Source organism: Nicotiana tabacum, unplaced genomic scaffold (genome assembly GCF_000715075.1).
Source record: "Nicotiana tabacum cultivar K326 unplaced genomic scaffold, ASM71507v2 Un00006, whole genome shotgun sequence".
Lineage (NCBI taxonomy): Eukaryota > Viridiplantae > Streptophyta > Magnoliopsida > Solanales > Solanaceae > Nicotiana > Nicotiana tabacum.
In genome coordinates, this window is record NW_027438244.1 from 1,030,382 (window position 1) to 1,040,616 (window position 10,235).

Below are 10,235 nucleotides of genomic sequence, written 5' to 3' on the forward strand. Positions count from 1 at the left end.
TATCTCATTTCGTACTTTGTAACTTCTATCCATCTATTGTTGATTTACCTCAATGTTAATATACAATCCACCACTAATATCTTGAAACTTCTTACGTAAAACATTGCCACTAGGGCTTACGTTGCATCGAGGAATATTCGACGTGATTTTCCTGATCCACTTAGCGGCGATATTGTACTTCAATAACCGTACTTTGTAGCATCCCAATGTGACTCACTTACGTGGGTATTTTAATCCTTTATAATTCATGAAATCCCTTCAAATCATCACTCAATCAAAGGTCCAAACGCCATCCTTCATTTATCACAAGCATACCCTTATTTTACTACCAGGGCAACATTCCATCTCTTTTAAATGATATTAGTCTTAAACTCTTTTGAGTTCATTCAGGCTATACTGAGCTTTCTATAACTTAGAGAAACCATCAGCTCTCTAGTTTTCATGGGCTTAATCCTAAGAACTTATCCATTCTCATCACCATCTCACTCGCCCTTTCTTATCCTTACTCCTGTCTTCCTAAAACCTTGTCGCTTTACCATACTTTAGCTTGTGACCTACAAATATCTAGTTATACTACTCGCAAACTTCTTTCAACTTGCTTGCAACATAGATTACCTTGTGTTATTTTGGAACATCAAGCGAGACATCGCATCGTCTCTAACTCTTCTTTACTCTCTTAATTAGGATTCTCGATACCTAGAAACTATAGGATGGAAGACATGCTACTGACGATGCCGCTATCATTCTTGGATACTGAATCCCCATGCTTCTAGACTTTTATCCGAAGTATGGACTATTCATAACCTACTGCATTTGAGTATCTCATACGTTGTTCACCTTTACCTTACTTATTTTTAAATCTCGCATCACATCTTCTATCTGTTTCATGACCTCCCTTCCACATAGGTATAATTCACATCTGTGACTTGAAGCTCTATTATAATACTTGCACCTCTGGTGCATACACACTCCGGTGGGAGCTTTATATTGACTTCTTATGAGGCCGGTACTCTTCTGACTGGCTTTATCGTAGAGCCGTTATAGAATATGGCTATTGTACTATCTCTCTTATACCTCTGATATTTAAGAGTGATCCTGTAATGTTCTCAATCGCGAGGTCTATAATTTTTTGGGTCTAATAAACAGATTCATGATTTACTTAATTGGTGTAACTCTTTAGTTTCTTTTTCCCTCTGATCAACCTTGATGTAGGTTTAAGCTATCTTTCGATCTGTGGCTCCTGGTATTATTTATTACTTTAGTTTTTCATATCCGCTATGGAATATCTGTGATACCATCATCTAACAATTCAATCCATTGTCTATGACCTGGACTTAATTCTTTCTTTTAACTTATACCACAGTCTTCTACAACGGTATGATTGTCAACATATATGTCGCATGGATAATACTCTGAAATCTAAAGTGCATTCATAACGTAACTCACTCTGGATCACTGATCGAATAATTCCTTTTGTTCCTTCTCAACTTTCTTTAAATGTAAGCAATTACTTTTCCTGGTCGTTTTCCACTTATTGCATTCATACTTAGCTTATCTTAGTTCCCACGCATGCCGAAATTTCCGTGCAACTCATATGATCTCGAATATCACTTTTGATTTTTCTTCCCATTCCTTAACCACGGTAAGTGCCACTTTCTCATGGAGTGCATACAATGTTGTAGTGAGACTGGGTTTTTTTTACATGACCATTTCCTCTTTAGGTCAGTGTGCTTAGCTTGAAGCCTTCTTCCTTATTTCCTTAGCTAGTCTTTCATTGTAGTACCTAGGGAAGACCTTCTGACTCTTGTAAACCTACGAGCTTATTACATCGTATACTTAACTAAATTTTTGATTTGCTTCCTCGCCTATAAATATCTGTAGTTACTTATTTCCACGCCCTTGTGCTTGTAGGGTTGCTCCTGAACTGAAGTTTTGACTATCTCCCTAGTGAGACTATATTTTATTTTCATAACATTCATACAGTACCTTTAACTACCCCAACTCTTGTCTGAATATTTTCCAAGGGTCACGATGTCGTATCTGCGAGACTGAATTCCTCGTGTTGGGGTTCATTATGTCCATCTTGCACAATCTATTGATTTGTTTGTGTCCTCTTATTTAGCCATAACTAGGCTCTTTCTGGATCAACTACTAGCTACTCGTTGGCCCATTCTCATATCAATATTCCGCGTAATCTTTCTTGGGTTATTTCCTTTGTCTTAACTTACCTCTAACACTGGCTCCTTATTTATCAATAACACCTCGGGTAGGAATCCTTACTTCTTTTCCTTGATGTCGTGTTTGCATAGTGTTCTGGAATCGTAGCATATCTGTGGGATTTGAATAAATGCAATCTTATCCCTTTCTCATTCTTATCACATTCTTCCTTTATTATTTCATAGTTATTAGAACCACTTAATTCTGACTTAATGCCACATCACTCCATATCCCTATTTTATGGGAGTACTAAGAGTTGGAGATAAGACGATCTACCGATAGATGTTTTACCTCTTCATCTTTAACGTCTTTTCACATCATCGATGACCCTTACTCGTCTTGTGTTAATCTTTCTATACCAAGGATAACAAAATTCCTTACTCGCGAGGGTGACACTTAGTATAACTAGCACATATAGTCCCTTAAGCATAACTTTGCTCACATTGCTTGCTTTTAGGGAAGCGCCTTCCTGAATGGCCATTCTCTGAATTTCTCATGAATCTTCTTCTGTTGTCCATTCCATTATCGCCGGAACGAAATCTGAAATTCTCATGATGTCGACCATTATCAAATCACTCAGTCCTTAATTCATGTTTTGTTTATCTTGCTCACCAGCCCATACTAATTTCTATTACTCTGGGTCTAACATTTCCTTCTGGTAGTCATGTTAGAGTCATGAATGTATTTCTCGAAATGAGGATATGACTTCACGACCTATACTCTTTTGTTGTCTCAAGGCCTGTCACTTCTCGTATTTTCCTTCACTTGACTATAGACTCTGTAATACTGTCATCTTTTGATCTACCGTTGTCATCCATGTATCATATCTTACTCATAATGCTTCATTAACTCTTTTCTTATTTCCCGCTAATATTTCTGTCTATCACTTTATTTTGAAATTTTCAACAGGACATTCTTTTGCTTTTAGCTCCCCTTACTCCATTTACTGGCTCTTCGGGTTGCCTAACATTCTCACTCTACTAGAGACGGGAGATACACTAAGGTAATATTTATCCCTTCAAGGCTTCCAGTTCCTATCTTCGTAGTACTCATATCCACCTTTACTATTTTAGAGTGCACCATCTAGGTGTCTCACAAGGATATCGATTAGCATATTTGCAATACCCTTCGAAAATGTCAACTGACATAACCAATCCATCCACCATTTGGGTTACTCTAACCCCAGCCGGATCTTGATATCCCGTCCTTCTCTTAAACTATATATGTTAGCTCCCATAGGGCATGACTGAGATCGGTGTGGCTAATTGTACATACCTCCATCACTATTGAAGGTAACTCAAAATGCTTATATTCCTCTGCGATAATCTTCATTAGCTGGGTAGCTCGTACCTTTTTCATCTTGCTTCTTTTACTTGCTGAAACTTGTATCCGCCTTCCGATTCTCTTATTCCTATTTACCATATAGGTGGATAGGTATTCTTGCCTTAAGGCTCCTTATCAAGAAGCTTATACGTCTTAGTACCCATATGTTCTTCTGAAGACCTTATATTTACTCATCATAAGATTCATGCAAAATCGAGTTCCTCTGACTCAACTCTTCCACAACTATATCTCTTACCAACAATCTTTTTGGATGTAAGCATCATCGTACTATGAATAAGATAGAGTTTAGGAATTTGAGTTCTTACAACTAAGCTCTACCACACGATCTAGAGTAATAAGAAAGAGTGCCAGTCTTAATTGCCCTGTAGCCTCCTGCTTATAAGTGTGGTGCATGACACACCCATAAACAAGACTATACTAAACACAGCTTGTAGACTCCCTAGGACAGAACTGCTCTGATACCACTTCTATCACGACCCAAACCGATGGGCCGCAACGGGCACCCGGTACCCTTACTCAACTGAGTACCAATGTAACGTATCTTTTCATATCATACTATCATAGCTAACTGAGCCGGAGAGGCTACCGTAAAATAAGTAGAATACTAATTTATACATAAAACATACAGGCCTATAAGACCAATATTTCACTGAACATAGGCCGACAAGGCCGTATAATCTTTCACGTTCATGACATATGTCTACAAGCCTTTTAGGATACATAAATGTCATAAAGGTCGGGACAGAGTCCCGCCATACCAATCAACACATGTCCTAATCATAGTGACCAATAGCAACTCCGGAGCAAATGGAGCGCACCAACATCTTCCGCTGAGCTGATAGCCTACTTGGAGGACTCCCGACCTATTTATCGGGACCTGCATGCATGAAACGCAATGTCCCCCGGCAAAGGGACGTCGGTACAAATAGTGTACTGAGTATGTAAGGAATGAAAATCAGTAAATAATAGATATGAGAGAAACATGGAGTAAAAGACTCGACATGTACGTCTTCATAACTCTGTGAATCATTTCATTTTTATAATGTCATGCATATGCATATAAATGTCTTACCATGTATAGGTATATGCGTTCATAATATCATCAAGCCTCTGAGGGCATCCCATCATATCATTTCGGCCACTATGGGCAACATCATCATCATATACCAGCTGATCAGGTGGTGATGCGTATATAACACCATAACCTTTTCCCATATTCCATATACATATAATATACGCGTATATAACGCCATCATATCATGGGTCAATGTACATATATAAATGCATGAAATGCATAAGAATTTTGTTATTAAGATTTCTTGGATTGTCATAAAAATCAATATGCCTTTCGGATAAACTTTATCAAATACGCATTTTTCTGAGACCCATGAATAGAAGATATAATAATAATTCACATGGGAAATCAATAACATAGACACCCCCAATACTTCTATGAACAGAGTCATTTATGAAAATTGTGTGTTTACTCATTTCGTTTGTATCGTACGGATCATGCCAAAAGAAAAAAGGGATAGCCTTAACATACCTGATTCGATTCTCTTGACAATTCCTCTAACACATGTTAATTGTGACGAAACACGTAACGGCGAATCGAAGTAGGGGAAAATCCGTATGATATTCTTGAGAAAGATTGCACTGTACTCCCTTAAAATTCGCAATTCACGTTGCACCTTGTAGGAGTTCATAAGAATTCCTTTGAGAATCCATCCGTTCTAGCAAGCTTTTCATAAAGAATTCCTTTGAAAATTTCCATCCCCTAATGAATTCCATCCGTACTAGCAAACTTTTCATAAAGAATTCCTTTGAGAATTTCCATCCCCTTAATGAATTCCATCCATACTTTATGTAGCCATAAGCCTCAATTTTGTGGTCTTAAGAGGCTTTTTATATAAGTGGGTGTGGGCCTCACACTTGTAAAGGATTATTTGCCAAAATCTTCCTAACGTCCCACCAAGCCCTTTAGCCCAAGAGTCACCATTTTGATTATTGTTCCCAAATTCATCTTGTTGCCACGTGAAGATGGTGTCTCCTTAAGCTTTATCCAATAGATTCAATTACAAGTTAATCTCCCACTTAAAAATCCATACTTACCCAATTATTCTCACAATTAAGAATTATTTCAAATTACTTAAAATACTACTCACTTTTAACATACCTTATACACCTCACTATCACGGTCATGTGGCACCTTGTATGGCACTAGTCCATAAATATCGGGTATTTTAGCTCGGGCCGTATTTTATCCCAACATGTTAAACTTTAACGAAAATTCATTTTCTTTGATTTGCTTACCCTCTCACCTTCATGAATTTCCTCACCACTTGTTTGAAATAGCATAATGCTTATAATCTCATTCTCGAACTCACGTCGATTAGCTTACGACGAAATTTTAACATACGAAAATGCGGGATGTACCATATCATATCCGAGCTTCTATCAATTTACTTATAGTGTACTTTCACGTACGAAAACATGGGTGTAACAAATAAGTAGTCAACAATGGAATGAAATGAGAAGACTTGGTCAATCTATCCACAACTACCCATACTGCATCGAACTTCCTCCGAGTCTGTGAGAGCCCAACAACAAATTTCATAGTGATCCGCTCCCATTTCCACTCTGGAATCTATAATCTCTAAAGAAATCCATCAGGCCATTGATTGTCATACTTCAACTGTTGACACTTTAGGCACCGAGCTACATATTCCACTATGTCCTTATTCATCTGCCTCCACTAATAGCGCTGCCTCAAGTCCTGATACATCTCGACAGTACCCGGATGAATGGATTACCACCTGTGAGCCTCCTGGAGAATCAACTCATGCAAGCCATCTACGTTTGGCACACATATCCTGCCCTGCATCTGTAATACACCATCATCCCCAATAGTGACCTCCTTGGCATCACCGTGTTGAACTGTGTCCTTAAGGACAAGCAGATGGGGTGATCATCATATTGACGCTCTCTGATATGATTATAAAGAGAAGATCGAGAAATCACACAAGCCAAAACTAGGCTTGTCTCAGAAACATCCAATCAAACAAATTGCCCAAACTCTCCGCCTTGCTACTTAAGGCATCGGCCACCACATTGGCCTTCCGGGATGATATAGAATGGTGATATCATAGTCCTTAAGCAACTCTAACCACCATCGTTGCCGCAAGTTAAGGTTATTCTATTTGAACAGATCTTGTAGACTCTGGTGGTCGCTGTAGATCTCACAAGGGACACCGTACAAATAGTGCCGCTAGATCTTCAAGGCATGACCAATAGCTACTAAATCGAGGTCATGGACAGGATAGTTCTTCTCATGCACCTTCAGTTGTCTAGACGCATAGTGATGGCAGGCTATAATTGCGTATTTTAATCATTTATTTCACTCTAATTCACTGCACTTTATTCATGTTTGAGCTTTAATCGATAGTGTTTAGCACTTATTGTGTGTGTTATGCCATGTAGGAGTGATTTCGAGCTATATAGATGTAATGGAATGAATTCGAGTGTTTTTAAGCTTTGAAGTCCTAGTAAAAGCCCAAGGGATTGAGTCGGGATCATGTTCGGGAGTCGAGGACCAAGTCTGGACGTCAAAACACACAAAAACTCTGTACTTTGAGAAGTCTTCACTACCGCGGTACGTGGGCCGCTGCGGATGTGCAAATCTCCGCGGTCTATCAGAACTAGCTCTCTGGATTTCCCCACTAATGCCGCGCATGGAGCGTCGCCCCATGCACAACGCTTGTGCAAATTTTAAAGAGTGAAAATCCTATTTCAGCTGAGAAAAGGTAATTTCGTCTAGGGCCGACCCTACTTAGTACACGGAAAAATGTTATTTCTGGACTTTTTGACACATATTAGACATAAGAAGGAGTTGAGAGAATACAAGCACAAGGATTTCATCATTCATTCCTTACTCAAGACCCGAGTTTGGATCGAATTTATGTTTTCCTATACTTTAATGATATTTGTGATGAGTTGCTCCATATCTATGGAGTAATTCTCTTTAGGGTTTGATGGATTTGGTGTATTTATTATTGTTTGTAGATTATAACTCTAGTTTTATGTATTGAAGAATTTTTAGATGCTTTTACTGCTGCATCTATATTCACTTGTTCATGTAATCGAGAGAGGCATAACTTGTGATAATTGAAAGAGACTAGTTTAATCATTGACTAAACCTAGTTTGGAGAATAATTGTAAGAGGTTTTCCTAAAGACCAATCCACTATGCATTCTTGCATATCTTCACGTGCTTAAATTGGTTCATCTCGTAAGGTTAAGACTTAATCGAGAGAGGAGTTTTTACTGAACGTTTGAACTAATAATTGAGTGAATTCGAGAGACTCACTTAAACATTAGAAATGAATTGTCTAGAGTTAGATCCCAAACAATTATCTTGCACCTATCCTATCAACCCCTATATTCTCCCACTGATAATCTTATTTGATCATTCCCTGTCTCGAGAGTCATTAGTTAATAGCTTTAGATTCTTAGTTAATTTTAGATATTAATCATAGACATCTCAATTGTTGATCATCTTGGATATCAATCAAGCTAGTAACTATGAGAATAATGTTTAACTCCAATCCATGTGGATACGATATTATACTATACTATATTTGATTAGCGAGTATAATTTAAGTGTGTGTGTTTGCGCTCATCAAATTTTGGCGTCGTTGCCGGGGATTGGTAATCAATAGTGTTTGAAATAATTTATAGTCCTAATTCAGCAATTTTGTTTCTTTTTATTTTATTTTTTTCTTTTTACGTTTGGTGTTCTTTGGTTGTGCGCAGGTTATAGGTTATGATTGGTGCATGACTCGAGCTTCTGCGAAAGTAGTGCTACCATACAAGCCAGAGTTAGAAACAAAACTACGACAATTGAGGAAGGAAAAAGATCTCACTGAGAAGCTAGAAAAGGTTAGGCAATCCTTAACCCAAGAAACTATGGCCGGAAATGGTGATGATAATGTAGATTTAGCTGCAAGAGAGGCAGCCCAACAACAAGAAAAAGCAGCACGGGATGCTGAGGAAGTAGCTATTAGAGATGCGCAGAACATCTATGAAGAAGAGAGGGTCACAGACTTAACATCAACCCTTGGCTGTTGACCAATTCGAAAATATAGCTCCCAGGCCTGGGAGACCACTTGTTGATTATGCTAGACCGGTCTACAATCAAGGATTATCCAGTGTTAGACCACGTCCAATTGCAGCAAACAATTTCGAGTTGAAGCAAGGGTTGCTTCAAACCCTCCAGAATTATTGTATCTTTAGAGGGAAGCCAAGCGAAAATCCAAACACATATCTAATGGACTTCGAGGAGATTATGAACACCTTTCAATACAATGGGGTATCACAAGATGCATTGTACTTAAGGGAATTCCCCTTTTCACTTAAAGATGACACTAAGGAGTGACTTCGGAGTTTGCCTAGTGGACCGATCAGAACTTGGGAGGAGATGACTAGAAAATTCCTTGATAAATATTTCTCCTCGGCTAAGACGGGCAAGATTAGAAGAGAAATCCATAACTTATGTCAGAAAGAGACTGAAACTGTTTTTAAAGCATGTGAGAGGTTTAAGGAGATAGTTAGAACATGTCAACATAGCGGAATTGAACTCTGGATGCAACTCTAGGATATTTGGGAAGGATTGACACCAGCCTCGTGTAGAACATTGAGCAATGCAAATGGAGGCCCTTTGATGAAGAAGACTCTAAAGGATATAGTAACAATTGTTGATGAGTTATCTAAAATTGATAATCAGTGGCCCTCTAAGAGTGCTGAAAGAAGAAGATCAACTGGTGTTCACCAAGTTAATGCTAATACATCTGTGCAGGTACAACTTGATGCTATGGCTAAAGAAATATGAATGCTCACCTTAGCCTTGATACAAAATGAGCCTCACGTCGCTTATGATATATGTGGAAGAGAACACCCTATTCATGTGTGTCAAGCCTTAAATGAGGAAGTGAATGTTGTGGGAAACAAAAAATTTAATGCAATGGGTCAGAGGCACCCCGGTTATTCATGGAGTTCACTTGGGGGTACCGCGAATGCATGGAAACAAAATAAATCTAGGCCCTAGGGACAAGGAGCTCCAGCATTCAAAAATCAGCAGAGGCAGCAATTTCAGCCTCAATAGCCCATTCAGTCTGGCATATAAGATCTCATGAAGGCATTCATTCTGAAAACTGATGAGAGTCTTGAAACTCATAGCACATCTATACGGGAACATGGAGCAGCTATCAAAGAACTAGGCACTGGTTTTCAAAACCTGGAAAGACAAGTTGGGCAGCTAGCCACTCTATTGTCTGAGAGGATCCAGGAACTCTCCCTACTGATACTGAAAGAAATCCCAAATAAATAGTGAATGTTTTAACTCTGAGAAGTGGGCAAGTGTTGAAAGGTCTCACCCTAATCCAAAATGATGTGAGACTTGAAAAATAAAGTGGGGAGCAGCTGGAAAGTGAAGTTTATAAGAAGAAGAAAGGCCAGATGAAAGCCGAGAAAAAACATAAGGATGAAAACTCAATAAGGAAGGAACCCAAGGAGAGCAAGTATATGCCTGCTCTACCTTTTCCTCAAAAGCAAAGTAGAGAAAAGATGGATAAGCAACTTGGGAGATTTCTAGATGTGCTGAAACAGGTTCATGTAAAC

At 38.6% G+C, this 10,235-nt stretch overlaps 1 non-coding gene across 1 annotated transcript; it reads right to left on the reverse strand.

The window, feature by feature from the left end:
- Nucleotides 1–9,084: 9,084 nt before the first annotated feature.
- On the reverse strand, nt 9,085–9,191 carry LOC142178864 (small nucleolar RNA R71). Its single transcript, XR_012707073.1, has one exon. It is a non-coding gene; the product is annotated as a small nucleolar RNA R71 (small nucleolar RNA).
- Between the last annotated feature and the right edge of the window lie 1,044 nt (nt 9,192–10,235).